This window comes from Cloeon dipterum, chromosome 1 (genome assembly GCF_949628265.1).
Source record: "Cloeon dipterum chromosome 1, ieCloDipt1.1, whole genome shotgun sequence".
NCBI lineage: Eukaryota > Metazoa > Arthropoda > Insecta > Ephemeroptera > Baetidae > Cloeon > Cloeon dipterum.
The window spans coordinates 4,336,769-4,353,122 of record NC_088786.1 but is presented as its reverse complement, the minus strand read 5'-3'; the positions used below and the strand labels follow the sequence as shown (position 1 = coordinate 4,353,122).

Here is a 16,354-nt window from a genome sequence, read left to right as displayed (position 1 = left end):
ACTCTCAACATTTACTCAAACAGAAATGAAAAGGAGGCCGTGCGCCTTAATTTCTGCGCAACGACAGAATTTTTGTTATTTCAGATACCAGGGATTTAAATTATTTTAGTTAGTTATTTTTCTTGCTTGTGTTTTCAATGTATTTGTTTGAAGCTTGTAAATAAAAAAAAACGCCTACTTCAAAATAACTAGGGACAGCACGTGTCGCACGCCAGATTTGTATATTGCGCCCCAGAAATTGATGATTTTTCAGCAGACTCCGTTTTTCGAGTGCTGCAACTTTTTAAAATGTTTTGCCAGTTTCGATGCGGCTTGTGCCGCGATAGGATCAATTCGTGAAATTTTGTACCTCAGGAAATTTTACGATTCTGTCGAGTTCTAACAATTTATTTGTTTCATTTAGTATGTGCATCGCAATTGGGGGCGTATTATTGGAATGTAACTTTATGATGTAAGACCTCGCCAAAAGTCAATAAAGATTATTATTAATATTATATTTGTCAAATAAAAACTTGGTGAAGGGCCAAGTTTGTCTGCATTCTTAAATTAAACATTTAGCTGCAATCACACTGCTTTTAATTGCGCGCATTCCTCAGCAGAACCGTCCGCCACGTTATTTTGAAAGCAAATTTCTTTTGCTGGCCCATATTTCACATTCAGTCCAAACTCGGCTACACCAGCAGATCATGACTCGTCACTTTTCGGCGACTGTCAGTGCCAAATGAAATGTGCTGCTCTTTTCGCTGACCCACTCAGCCCGCCGGAGCAATTTCTGCACTGCACCCTCAGCGGATTCGGGCCAATTAGCCGGCGTGCACTCCGCCCGCGGGCATTTAAGCGCGCGAGTGACAGCAATCCAGTTCAATCGATACGCGAGTCAAGAGTGGCGAATACACCATCATATAAGCAAGGGATCTCTTTCTCTACATTTAGGGGTTGTGCAGTGCACGCAACGACTCAACGAGACGCACGGTTCGCACCGAAAAATGAGCTTCCGCCGAGCCGAGTGCGTGTGTATGTACGCGTATCTGCGATGGCACACTGAAAGTCGGGCACATCTCTCGCGTCGCCGCAATACACTTTATTGAGCGGAGTTTTGCCCTGCTTGTACACCCTACATGAAATGTAGCATTGCTTACCCTAGAGCAAAGCTGGCCAACTTTGCTGTACCAACTGCACGGGAAGGGAACGCAGCTCCGACGGGCACCGTCACCATCGAGCAAGCGCCACTGACGTCACACTGCGGCGGCGTCACCAAAAACTATGGCTACCAACCGAGCTGAGCAACCCCTTTCAGAGTGTCACACCACCGTTTGACTTCACCCCTAGTTTCGGACCGACAATGCTGCTAGCTTTAAGTAGCACATTTCGGTCGGCCCCTCAAACCGCTGGCTCGCTGCCGCTCCACACTTCCACACCCAGTATTACGTTACTCGTTTCCAACGGGAAAAACTTATTTTTGCTGCGTTTTGCCGCTCCATACTTGCAAATGGGTGCGGGGAGCACGGGGGTGCGAGCCATGCACACCACGCAAAGGTTGTAAAAAGGGCATTGCGTGAGCTAGATTGCTGCTTTTATGCACACGAGTTCCTGCGTTTCCTGGTTGCAAAATGGATAGTTTCAATGTTTACTTGAAGGACAACTCGCTGTTCAAGAGCTGTTACTAAAGTTTCCATTTTTCGCATTCTTTGCCATTGTGCGTGCTGGAAAATTTGCTAGGCAGCGCCAAAGATAGTTCAACTCGGGTATTATATAATTTTTAAAACAAACTTTTTATTATTTTAATTCAAGACGTTTTTGAAATGATTATTTTCTGTTTTTAACTTCCATCAGAGAAAAGCGAAATTTTACGCAAAACATGTTAGGAAAATACAAGGGAAATCACAAATTCTATAGGATATATATCTGAGCCAAGGTTCTGTGTTCCGGCGTAGTTCCAAGGGAGCACTCCGCATCTTCCTCGCTATCATTTTTGCACAATCCAACCCCATTACGGAGGCGTAAAAAAGTGAGGCTTTCACAAGAAAACGTGCTCTTCTCCGCACAAACAAGCATAGCGCACGCACTATTTTATGAGCGGATAAGACCGGGGGTTATAGGGCAGTAGTTTAGTGGCAGCTGTGGTGCCTCTTTTGTAAGTATGCGCAAACGCTACAATGCACCGCTTTTGCAGCTCTCCCACCCCCGTTAAGGGGTGCAGAATGCACCGTTGCTGCAGCCGTTTGGCCTAGATTCGCTGACACGGGCGCCGCCAGCGTCAAACTCGGTTCACCCCGTCCGAGGTCAGCAGCAGCCCGCCGAATGCAGTTTTCTCTCTGCATTTCCCACTTTAGGAGAGCGGCTCACTCATTTTGTTGCGTCTCTACCAATGCCCCCTTGTCGAATATTTGATGTCTTAATGGAGATGAAAGACGTCCAAGGTCAAAGGTTAAAGTCGCGTTCTACGATAGGCCCGACGACGCGGCCATGACACAAACGACGCGTGTTTATTTTCAGACGCAGCATCATTAAACTATATACGAGTTTGGCTTTTCATGTTTATTTGTCAGTGCCGCGTAATTTTTTTTACAAGTGAAGAGCAATTAACCGCCAGTCAGGATAGGCTGCTTTTTAATACTTGCGTCATCCGACAGAAAAGTGAAGTGCTGCTGTTTGCGGTTAATTGCTGCGATAGCTACTCCCAGCTATATAGCGGAAAGGAAAGACAAATTTTCGAAGAAGTTGCTTAGCACGCGCTACTTCCTATCAGGGATGTTACGTAAATTATTTTTAAGGAAGCCCACCGACAGTGTGGAAATCGTTAAAACAATGTTTATAAACGTTGAAATCAGGAGGTAAATTAGAAAAAACGTCACCAGATTTTCTGTCTACATCTACACTCCAAACAAAAACAGACTGCATTGTTTTGGCAGTGAAAAATAGTCTTTTTAATCCGACAGAGAGCAAAGAAACAAAAAGGGCAGCAGATTATACTAAGAAACAAACAAAATGTCGTGGTCTGACATAACAAAATTGCATTTCAGCATAAACAAGTCAATTTGAGAGCACCAGGAAAACGCAGCAAATTATTGAGGAACGCTCCTATGTTGTTGTTTTTCAGCCTAAAATGCACACACGCAACCTTGCCATTGAATCGAAGACAATTAAGCGGGAAAAAGCTGTCGGTTCTGGAATCCAGTTTTCAATGGCCAGCCAGCGCAGGATCGGCAGGATGCGTTGGATCTCGCTGCCGCACCAAGGTCACGGCTTATTTTGGCGTCGTCAATACTAATTCCAATGGTGCACACGCAAAACGGGGCTCAGCCAACACGTGATGCCCTTTTGATATTAACCAGGTGAAGGTCGAGCGTCTATGTGTTTTAAAGAGCTGTCACTGCGTACGACCGACCGCAAGTAAGTGTGACATCACGCTTGCAGGTCAATATGAGTGTTTCAACCTTTCTTTTATCTAACTTTTTTTATCAAATTCTAGCCGCACGATAAAAAGGTCCACGAGCCCGAATGTTGGCGTAATTGAAATGAAAAAGCAGCGAGGCAGCTCCAGTGATGTAACAACCCGTCCCCAGAGGTACATATTTTTTAAGGGGGATGAACTGAATAGGTGTCTCGCATCTGTTTGCTCAGCGTCTCGCTGCATTTCAGAAACGTTCCGACTCCAGCTGCGTGCGAAACTGACTTCTTCGGACTATTTTTAAAGTCGTAGACATCAATTTGGAAGCTCTAAGCCTGTTTTCAAAACTTGACTGTGGTTCAAACTTTTGCTTTCAAGTGAGTCCATCTTAACACAAATGAAAATCAGCTTAAAAACTCATCAGCGAATGAAATTCATCTTCAAAATTTAGTTCTGTGGTGGGTTATAAAAACATTAGCTTCATTATAACGAGGTTTTAATTAATTCCACGCGAGTAAAATAGCACTCAACTCATTTAAGAAAATGCAATTCGCAGGGCGTGGTTCACACTCTGAAATATCACCCCGGGGAGAATAGTCGGCCCGCCACCGTTTTTACCACGCTAACAAGGCGAATATACTGTATTACTTAATATTTCATTTGCAAGGGAAATTAGCCGAGAACGATATATTCAGTGCAGCAACTGCCTTCCGCTTTTCATGCAAAAAGTGATGACATCGAGCGGCCTGCGAGTGGCGCAATCGCTGGAATGCAATTGCATTTTGGAGCTTCTCAGCAGCCCACATTCAGTGGCATTGGCTTCTACCCAGCCAGCCAGCCAGCCAGCAGAAGCAGCACAGCAGTTATGGAATTGTTAGCCGCCGTACAGCCCGCAGCAAGCGTTCCGATTTCAATACATATAGTTTTATGATGGTCATTCCATACAGACCCCGCGACCATAATGCTGGCGTGTTAGTTAATTTATTTATAAATAGACACGGCGGCGAATAATAATAAAATAGCAGCAGCACCAGGCCGACTGCGACGAGAATCCAAGTTGCCTCGGCCTGACTCGCGCGTGTAACTATGCCAAAAACTAATTTTTGGCAAGCTGTTGTCCGAATATAAAATACCAGCGCCGTGAATCTATCTCTCCGTCAGCCTCTTCTCGGCATCATTAACCATGGAAGCGGCCTCGCCCGCCACTATCCACTATTTGGTGCAAAGGAGCAGCTAATGAGGAAGAGCCTTCGTTACTGGTCAAGCTCCCCCTGTGCCGTTTTGGCCGCAAAAAGGCAAATGGGGGCCTGTCATGTTGATGCGAGAGGAAATAATTAAACGGTAAATACAGATTAGGATGAAATTGAAAGTTATTGGGAAGATAAGAGAATTTTCAATCAGAGTTGTGACATCGATAAATAACTTAACGTGGAAATTTAATTAATAAGATACCAGAAAATTACTTTTGTGTCTAGATTTATCTTGTTCAACACTTCGTTTCGTGAATGAGAAGCGATTTTATAATGTAAATGAATACATTTCTTATGTTAAAGAGTTCTGACCAACTTCTTGATAATTTTTCTATATTTTGTGTGCCATTTTGTATTGTATATTTGCAATTAGATGTGCATGATTAGTGTATAACTTTATTATGTGCTTGCTGAGAGCCAAATAAATCTATTATTTATATACTCACATCAATAAAAGAATCACAAGATGAAACATGCTAAGCAAATCATTTTAAATTGAAATTCACGGAGTAATTAAAAAGCAATTCATCACGAGTCAAACAAAGGCGTACGCACAAGCATTTTTCGCATATTTCTCGACTGAACGAGTCAGAGAGGGCAAATGGAAAATAAGACGAAATGAGTTAACCTTTCAGACACGCATTTATTGTTTTACGATCAATTCTCGTAAGCTCAGGTTTTCTCGCTGGTGAGGGCCACTAATTTTCATTCTTGCGGCGCGTGTGTGCGAGCACTGAAGGTTTGAATGGAATTTTTCGAGGCTTGCCAACAGAATGCGTAATCCCGAGGCATTGAAATTTCATTGAACGGTCTAATGAGACGAATGCTAGCATTTTTCTCGCGTTTTCACCCGATTGCACATCACAAAAACAAAACATGGAACTGCTGAACATTAAAGCGGTCGCTTGTGTATGGAGGCAGCAAAGTAATAAGCTTTGCAAGCCAATCGCCCCCGCCTAATGAAATGGAAGGCCGGCACAGCTTCTAGCTCAAATAAATCCACCGGCAAATCAATTCATCTGTGAGAGCGGACATCGATCAATAAAAATAATTTCGGACCCAACATTATTTGCAATTGCAAGCAGGGTTGCCACACTTACCAGGTCTGAAATTTACTGTTTGTAGCAGAGCAATATTTTTAAATTTTCGGAAGCATTAATTTCATTATATTAGTCTGCTTACTTGAATAAAAATATGAATAATTGTTCAGTTTTAAATGATAGACTGTAGTTTTTTTGTATGCTTTTGGGCTTATTTAACTGATTTTCAAATAATTGAAAATACAACTCCAACAGTTGAGATCTAGATCACGGTAAAATAACATTTTTTCAAAGTGGGTCGAAGCATTTAGGTACATTTTTTAGCACAAAGTACTTCTGTGCCCCATGCTACAATATAGCATGATTAACGCTTTGAAAAAACTATAATTTAATTGACAGGGGACGTGGTAACCCCGTCGCCAATCGCGGACGATTGCAATAATAAAATCGAGTGCACGGTTGTCGTCTTGGCCGTTTCGATTCATTGTGTGCGCGCGGGGCCATTATGCAGAACAAAGGCTGGCTGGTTCATTCGACTGCGGGCCAGCGAGCGAACGAAGGAGCGAGAGAACGCGCGGTCGGCCGGGGCTCTCCTTGTTCATCAACTCGAAATCGTCTTCCATCACTTGATTGTTGGCTCAGAGCTGAGTGACCTAATTATGTAATGGGCTCTGCCGCGCTGCAGCACTAATGTCACCGTCCTAGTCGTCGTGCACGTTCATACGCCTGGCCAATAACACCGAGCGCACTTAGAAGGCCTCGGCTGAATAAATAAATAAATAAGCAGTGCGTTCGCAGGCCGAGCAGGCAGATTTTCTTCACTCCGCGCCGTGCCGCCATTTGATTTGCAGTCGCAACCGATAACGACTCTCTTCTTCACGCGTGCAAGCGTTTGTTATTGTTCAACGTAATTACCTGCGCGATATAAATTATTAGATAAATATTTCGTTGCACACGCCGACGGCACGATGGCAGGCAGCGCGCGCGGTAGCTCTAATTCTGAAAGTCAATATTAAATAACCGCCTACGTCAATAGGCAGCTTGTTTCTTAATGTGCATGCCAACTTCATCGCGTTTACTTTTCGAATGACGCGTGCAGTCAAAATGTTATTTGGAATCGGATCACTGCAGTGTTAGCCATGTGTCTTTGGGAATCCTGGAATTTTAAACTATTTAGAATGATGGGAAGAAAATGTTTAAAAACTAAACTTTCAAGGCCAAGCATGTCACAATTTTAGGACCGAGCGTAGGCAAAGGACAAAGAAATGTTCCTCAGCATAGGGTGCATATTTTATCTCATATACATTTTTTTTATCTCGTCTTTACAGGCTGCATAAAATACGCTTTTTCACAAATGATAAATGAAGAAGCTAATTTGGACTCCATAGCAATCATAATTTGCAGAAATCTCCAAATTTCTCCCAATCACACGCACGCGAAGCATTTCGAGTGGCAGATAAAAGCCTTGGAAAATCTACCCATTGTTAACGTTCTATATGCACGTGTTTCTTGTCTGAAAAAGGTTACCGAGTGCACATGATCAGCACCCGTGTTAAATGGGACAAAAAAGATGGCGTGAGTGCGTTTTTAATATAAACTGCAAATTTCCACTCTTGATGTTCTACAAGTTGGAAACACAGGATTCGAATTAAGGAATATTGCTGACGCTGCAGTCCAGCAGCGACAGATAACGAACGCACGATGGTTTTCGAGTTAACAATTCCGGCTAAAACAGTTAACTTTATGTTGGGAATCACGGGTTTTTTCCCAAAAGGACGTACGTGGTCAGACGTACAACTATTTGATACGTAGCAACACACCTCCAATGTTATCTTTGCCTTTGAACAATTATAGCTTGATAGAAGTTTGTATCAATGTTAGCCTTGATGACTATGTACTGATTACTTTTTCAGGCATTTGCGTCGTGTTCATCCGTGAAAATTGTGCTGCCAAACGCATGATCAACCATTGTTGCACCGCATGGGAGATAAAATTTTTGGAGTACGCACATGGTTTGTCAACTCAAAAGAGAATTAAAAATCTATAGTTTGATAACGATAATCAGATAAAGTAAAATTAAAAAATGATAACGCCAAAGTGGATTTCAAGTATGAAATTGAAATATTCAAATGTATAGTATGATAACAGCTTCAATTGTCTCCTTAGAGCCTTCAATTTTTTTTAATCCCTCTGTTCAATCAGACCTTGATAGGATCATTTCAATTCCACTGACCATTTAATCAAGCGTGCGGATTGACTAAAAAACTTACCGTCAAGCATTCCCATTGCCGCCCACCCATTCGAGAAATCACTTGATTTCCTCTACGTACAAATCTGATTTGAATCCAATTTCCCGGTGCGCGCACCTTCCTGAGTAAAGGATGGCTGAACAAAAGGTTGCGAGTAAATCAAGCTGCCGAAATTTCGCTTATCCTATCTAACTTGGGCGAAAAAGAGAATTTTCCATATCCAAGACCTGTATTCACGTAATAAGCAATAATTTAAAGTTAAAAAAAGGTTCGATTGTTTCCATTTGGCGGCCTTTTTAGTGGATTTTTGTACCAATTAAACTAAATTCAATGAATTCAACTTTTTATAGAAAAATGTAAGCAATTTTTACGAGTGCAGAATGTTTTTTAAATGGAAAGATTATACCACAATCGATGTGGTTTTAAATTATATGCAATCGGAAGCCAGGCAAGTTAACAAACTGTGGAAATAAGTATGTAAAAAATGGTAACACCTTTTTTCACAAAAAATGCCTGTTACTCTTATTCTTCGAGAGGATTTGAAAACGTAATTGCCTATAGAATGTAGTTTAATTACACTTCTAAACGGAATCAAATAGAAAATAGTTGAAGCACTATTTCCCCCTTTAGCGATCTCACGAAATTGGATTAAAAAGGGGCGTCGTCCCGGCTGCGAAGGGCCAAAAACACGACGCCGCCGGTGACACACAAGCGCGATTCCATCGTGGCGACGAGCGGCTTTTTGCGAGGGTGATCTGGGGTCAAACGAGGTCAAAGGTTTGCGCTCGAGGCGTCAATTTTTGCCGCAGTCCAATTAGTTTACTATTGACCCGCGGATCGGCAAATCAAGAGCGCTGCTGCGCTCATTTGATTTGACACATTTATCTGCTCCACCTACTCCAGCTTCCATCAGAGGACGAATTCTACAACTGTCATGATTAGGGCATGTATTTATATTTGCGAGACTGCCTTTGCGTGACAAGGCTCAATCGAGTACTAGGTCGAATTCGGTGCAATAATCGTCTTCCTCTGGTCTACCTGAATTTCGCTACCGTAAAATGAGGGAGTGCCTCACGGATAAATCATAACTTGAAAGTGAAAAACCGAGTTCCCATATTTTATTGCCACATTTACTTATATAGATCATTGTTTCTTTTTAAGTCTCACGCAGCCGCAGATTGATGATATAAAAATAAAAGCTTTATATAAAACACATTCTCTGGGGCATAAATTTACTAGGAAGTGTCTAAGAAAGATGGACACAAAAATATAAACGTATTTCGTCCACGTTGTCTCCTCTCCTAGGCGTCATTTAATGCGCTTTTTGTATTTCGTGGGTTTACCGGCGAAATCTACTTAAATTAGCAGCCTGACAAATGGCTTTCTGTTGGTGTTTTTGCCTTTGAGAGTTTGAGCACCAGTGGTTATTTCCCATCGGTGATGACAACTGATATAGACACATACTTTATATATCTCGCGGCTCTTCAAACTCCCTCGGCCAACTAAAGTAGTCCGGCCACTTAGCAAATCTGACAGCGATCATTAGCCTATTATCAAGCGGAGCAGCCGGCCGAGATTCTTCCCATTATCATGACGTAATGCGCGCCTAACCCCGCCGTTGATGCGATTACTACATGACGTGCAGGGTGCTGTGCATATACTATTGTGTTTACGAGTGAGTCCGCCTCCCACTGCCATTCAGCTGCGCTTATATTCGAAAATGCCCATCCTTCGCAATGGCTTGCATCTCATCTCGCGAGGAAAGAATTATTATAGATATAGGACGCATCATGTGCAGTAAAATGCACGCTGCGAGATGGAATCTTGCAAATTTCATTTGCCGCTACAGAGGACAGAGGTTTCTAGAAATCGAGCGGCCCGAGTGCTCTTCCAGAGCACCATTCTCCGTCAATAAAGGCCGGGAAAATGTGTAACGGCAAAATAATGCGGGCATGTGCGCCGTCGTTAATGGATTTCGGCACTTTGAAATCCATTTTTCTTTCGCGCCTCGCAAAAAAGTCAACCTCTTTACCCTTCGCCCAAAGACTCTCGTCGCTCTGGAAAGCAATTCTCTCTCGCTCTCTTTATTTATAAAATTGGGCACCCTCTGCTAATGGCAACAGTGGAAATTTTAACACCTTTTGCCAGCACTTCCGAAAAGCAATGATGAATGGTGCTGCGAGAAACGAAGAAACTCAAGAGACACTAATTAGGAAAAAAACGAGAGCAAATAGGCGAGGCCCTTTGAGTGATAAGGAGTGTTGTTATTTGCTTCTGATGTGAGCTATCGAGATCCAGATAAAGATTTATTTTTCCAGCAGCTATCTGCGTTTTCCAAGCACTCTCGGATGCGGGGTTAAAAACTGCCAGGCGAATGAGGGCAAACGTAAGCCAGCCGGGCTGGCTGCACCCTGCAGCCGACTGAGTTTACCAGCTAGCGTGGGATTTGATCCACATAATCACATCAAGAGGAAATGGCGAGTTAAAAAGTCGGCGTCAGAGTTATAGGAGGAGCGGCGGCGATCAGCATAATATATGGATTACTGCAGTAGCCAGCCAACGAGTTCCAGCCAGCGCGCTCGTTCGGTGTAATAAGGATGTCATCTTGAAAGGCTTTTACATTGTTCTCGCTTTGTGCGCCCCATCTTGGAAACAGGGACACAGTAGCCATCCAGCCATCCAGCCAGCGGGCCCTTGCAAGCTCAATAAAATTCGACTTCACCGGGGCACGCTGCAAAATCTTAATTAGCAAAGGTCGCGCAATGCAGCACAGCAGATTTTATAGCCAAAATAACCCCCACGCCCCTGCAGAACAAATAAACTCGAAAAAGAGTAAAAATCTCACAAAATCGGGAGCAGATTAATAAATAATATATATTATGTATCAAATTAGTGCAAGATTAAATCTAAAAATCAAATATGCCAGATCTTGAGGAGACCAAATTTTAAAATCTGGCTCAGTAAAAGAGACTAGTAGGAGCGAGGCAAAGTTATATATTTTTTCTTAATGTTGATTTCGAATTTTTGTCTGATATAAGGATGTTTATCGTGCTGGATGTTTTTTATTCTCTTCATCCCACGAGCTTAAATTTCATTCTGATCATTCTTTCCATCTACTTCAAAATTAAAAAAAATTAACGCTGATAATCACCTATTTTGTAATAATTAAATAGTTCAGCCGTAAACTCGACATGGGAGGGGAGATTTTAATTAAAAATTTAATAGATGGAGCGTAAAGTCATCGTTTAGCCCACGTAGGAGTGCGACACATGCACCGGTTCGCTTGCAGCGGATCGAAGTGACGAGACCACGGATCTCATAAAAGTAATGAAAAAACTCCCGTTATGAACTGTTTGACACTTTCGTTTAAGGGTTGGCACAAACGTGTCAGCGAGAGCAGGTCAGTTTTCGAAGCTTAAAAGTGTTAGCAGTTGAGTTATGTTTGAAAAATTGACTTTCCCACACAGGACTCCCGTAATTTTTCCAAACAAATGGATCATTAATATCCACTTTGTATTCATTATTTTCCTCCATTTAAAAATAAACAGTGTCAGTCCCAGTTTCCAATTATTGCAGAACGGAATCAGTGCTAGCTTTCTTGTTTTCAAGTTGACCGATCCAGCTTAACTCGTGGTTTAATAATGAAATAATAAATCCAAGAGATCCATGACAAATGCCGTTGTATCGCAGTAACAAAGTTTTCGCTCCGGAGCTTTGCCATTTAATATCGGTGCTTCTTGCAAAAAGTTTCTCATTTCATTCGCGGGGGCGGCGGAAAAGAAGCAGTGGAGGAAAATCTCGGCAAAGTCGGCGGGCAGAGAAGAGGCACGATAAATTACGAAAGAGCAGACCAACCGGCTAAATAGCTCTTGTGTGCAACACAAAGCATGCCCCGAGTGCAAATAAAACACGCCCAACAACGAGCGGCACAACATCTCGTGCAATTCATCCACCGCGCGATATGTGCCCATTAATATAATTAAATCCTCGGCTCGAGTGCGGGCGGCGTGGGCAAAAAAGGGGGTCGAAACGAGCGGCCGACGAAAATCGCGCCCGGCACTCAGTCAGTCAGTTTTGGCTGGCTGGTGGTGCTCATTTGACATTTGGCCGGCGACTGCGAGTGTGCTACATCGGCGAGAGGGCGGCGGGGCGAAAGCTCTCTGTGTTGTTGCTGCTGCTGCAGTTGGGGCGAAGAGAGAGAGAGAGAGAGCGAGATCGATGATCGGCCCAGCCAATGCCACTAGTACTGAACTCACTCAGTGCCGCCTAGCAGCACCAGCTCAGAAGCTCCCTCCGCACCCCAGTGCGCTCTCCATGCAGCCAGTACTCGCGCCGCCTTATCGATACCCCAGAGTGGAATTCACTTCGTGCTCCATCTCCTCTCTCTCTCGCACTCGAGCACACCTCTCGCTCATCTGCCAATAAAATAGAGATTCGCGCTGCAATTCGCCGGCAGGGAAGTGCCGTTTCGGTGAAAAGTCCGCGCTTGATTTTTATCTCGAGATATTGAAGGCTGCCGGTTAGCTCTTCCTATTGGCACCGGCGTGGCTTGGGCGCCAAAGCATGCAGTGCCCGTCTTAATGTGTCTGTTACACGCTGAATGTGGGCTGGTTTGATCAGTTGCTGATATGGGATTTGTTGAAATCGGGTCAAAGTGCTTTGCAGGCACGTGATATCTATCTGCAAGTTTGTAGTCGATTGGCCTCTAAAAATTTACCTTTAAAGCACACAACTAGCAATTAAATTTTAACCTTTTGGCTTAAAATTAATGCCAAACCTTCGCTGTTACCGAAAGAAGATATTTGAAAGAACAGAAAACCATTAATAGGCATACGATAGCACAGAGCGACACAGGACTTGGTTTGACCACAAACCTCCATTACACGAATTAATTGAATCATTGACACCAATCCCTTTGCCTTAATTGCGAGTTATTTTGATTTTGCTTAGTTTATATTTTAACACACATCAATTCAATTTTTTCTAGTTGGTTTTGCAAATAAAGAAAACCCTAGAGAAACATATATTTTCGGCGCAATCGATGTTCATACCAATCTTCCAAATCCTATCTCTTTCGTATCGTATCCGGAGCAAAGGGTGACAAATTTGTCCGCCGACAATTCGACCGAATGATTGGATAGATGGATATATTTATTTACAATAACATCGAGCTCCACCCAATAACCTTTTTTCCTTAACAAGCTCTCAGCAGAAAACAGAGCCCTCGAGGAATTTTTCTCTCGAGATCGTCGTGCATTCGTCCTTTGTCAAACGTCCACATCAATTGGGGAGACGGCGAGAATATGGTCTCATCTCTTCGGGAAAGGAATTTTTATTGTCACAGACCCTCAGCGCGGAGGTTGTGAATTAACTCTCAAGCCTGCAGCAAAGCGAGCTTTCCATTCGGCGGAAAAATCCAATTTTCCGATTAAAAGCAGGTCGGCCGGCTGACCGGATCAATAAAATCAATTTGAGCCGTGGGCTTCACGGTAGTCAGCTGATCGGGGCGAAATTGTTGGTGACTGGGCTGAAATTCTTGCCACAGCTGCCATTTAATTTGCCGCCGCCGCTGCTGTTGGCAGACATCTGTCGAGGAGCACGAATAGAGAAGTCCCCTCGGCTGCTTGCCAATTCACAAAAGCACGACAATTATACAGCCGCCGAGACCCGCCGAATAATATTGCAAAACCACGGTCAGGTGCAACCCCAAAATAGCACCAGAGGAGGCATTATTTTAATTTATAATAGACAGACTAATGGTGCTTTTGTTGGTTCATCGCACGCTCACGCACGCGGCTTCGTTTTGCCTGTGCACAAGCTCGTTCACTTTGCAAGCCTGTCGATAACATAAAAAAGAAAAGCGTTATCTGTGGCTTCTAATTATAAAAATGCTCGTATGAACGACAGGTTTTAGACTTTCGACCTAATGAACAGTCTAACAGAATTTAAATATTTTAAAATTAGAATTAAATGCCAAAGGCACTCCAGGTCACATAAACACATTTCGAGGCAATATACAAACGGAGAAAATACGCGATGTTCCACGCTATTGCCGCTTTGTTTAAAAAATGTAATTTTTTATCTCATTATTTAACGAATAACTTCTTAATTTAGATGTGAGAGCGATACCATCAACTAAACATAATTTCCTTTGTGTGAAGATAAAGCCTGATATGTGCTTCCGCTGTCGCGTTGGTGACCACTGTGGCCTGGACAAACGTTATCAGGGTTTCACCACCTGACACCGAACACGAATTTCGACTATGCGACATTCTTTGAAGTTTTTTACTGAGCCTTGATGTACATTGAAAATCCGCAACTCGAGCTTTGTTTGCGAGCGAAAGAAGAAAGGACACAAAGGTCACCAGTGCGTATTTTGTTTTTCATTCCTAGTGTTTTCTTACGCAGCGGATCAACCGACCGATTCATGTCGCTAATAAACACACAACACGCTCTCTCTCTCTCTCTCTCTCTCCTCAGGTATATAAGCGGCGAGCTAGAGGGCTCTAGAAAAGTTGACATGAGGAGAGAGACGATATTTTTAGTCAGTCATCGCACGCAGACGGGCTCCCTGCGCCAAGAGCATTCCTCGCCAGCGTGCACCGCGTCGGGCGGGCGGGCGGGCGGGCGACCGACCGAAGGCACCCTTCCTAGCCAGCACCTATGAGGGACGCACACCGGTGACGTCACTGCTCTCAACCGTGACGTCAATCAAGGGAGAGCGCGAGATATAGAGAGAGAAACGCAAAAGGCGCCAACGACGGATTTTTCGCGAGCAATATAACGAGTGATCTCGTCTTGGCCTCTGCATGTTTTGACGTCTGCCCGCTGCCGTCTAAGCCTTTCAAAACGCGAAACAATATTCGCAGAGTGAGAGTGGGCCAAGTAGTTGTTGGTTTTCTGCAAAATACGAGGGGAAAGTTTGCGGACATTGCGGGGAGCGATATTTTTTTTCTGTGAATGGCTCACTTGGAACAAGTCGCGTGCAAACGGAGGTGGGGCTTGGCATTCTTTCTCAAATTAGCACCCCCGGTAAACAATCAAATCCTTTGTGGGCGCTAAAAATAAATATCCGATTCGAGAATACAGACTCCGCTCATTGGTTGGTTCGTTTCCCAATGTGAAATTCACAAATTTGTTACTAAATATTCGGTGCAAAAATCAATTTGCCGGCATTTGCATGTGCAGCTCGCCGGGGAAAGACAAACAGCGACGAACACATATTTGCTGGGTATAATCAATGCGGCGGTGTCTGAATGCTGCTCTATTGACTTAGAAATTCATGAAATCGATTTAGCTGAACTCGACACAAAGAGCGTACACCCTCTTATTCCTCATGCATGCCAAACTGGCAAAGGCTGTAAAGTGGCTTGTACGTTTTCAAAGGGGACAACGACGGCGGAGACTAACACATACATTTTTTTCAAGCGAGGTCAATCGAAACGAGGCGTACAAAAAGCAATTTCTGCAAGAGGAACCGACTCAACAGCTTTGGAGATTTTTATTGCGCTGATATCCTTTTTATCACTCTTGCGTAATGCGCGATGCGGTGAGCTTCACACGCACAAAACCAAATTGCAAAGGCGAAAGGCCCGTAAAGTGCAATCAGGAGTTTACGAGGAAAATATTATATCACACTGCACATACACGTGAAGAGTAAACATTGCAATAAATAACGGAAAATGGCACAGATTTCTATATGAGGTGACTTGAAAAGAGATTGTGTACTAGCTACATTGTATTGAAAATGTGGGAATTGCTTGCTCTGGATTAAGGTAGTAAATAAGAATTTACTCGATACGAGTTTCCGCGCTGCACCCTCTCATTTCTTCTTATTGACGATGTTCTTGACTAGAAATTTCTCTAAACGTTTGGACGGCGCTTTTAATCAATCCTAGCACACAATCATTTACTCTATAAACACTCCTGCATTTCCAATCAATCGATAGCGATTTTGAAACAATTGCTCATTGCTGTTTTGCTTTGCAACCTGATTGCACTTGTTTTTCATGCGTCATTGTGCTATAGCTCTGGTGCCGTCGGCATCGTTATTGACCTCACCTGCGAGGCGTGCATTGAGGTACCGACTTCACGCTTAGCTGACCAAGAAGAGATAGTGGTTTCTCCTCGATAATAAATAAATTGGTTACAGCTTGCCGTGCGCATGGAGATATCAGCCTTGTGTCAATGTGCTGCAAGCCTTGCCTGCCTAGCTGTGCGCGAGTGCGGCAATTAATTAACTTTTGTCACTTCTTCTTCTCCTCCTCCTAGACGACGACGGGCTCGAGGTAGATGCGCCCGTCGGCATAAATAATCCGGCAGATTTCTCGCCATCCGGTGCTCCTTTAAACGAGACGCATATGGCCGCGAAGCAGCAGAGGAGCAGAGAGTGAACGCGCGGCTATTTATAATAAGAGGATGTTG

General features: G+C 43.5%; 1 protein-coding gene across 9 annotated transcripts in view; it reads right to left on the bottom strand.

Annotated features, from left to right (window-relative positions):
* The window catches only part of Atpalpha (sodium/potassium-transporting ATPase subunit alpha), a 56,829-nt gene that overhangs the window by 21,258 nt on the left and 19,217 nt on the right, over nucleotides 1–16,354 (bottom strand). The window lies entirely within an intron of this gene.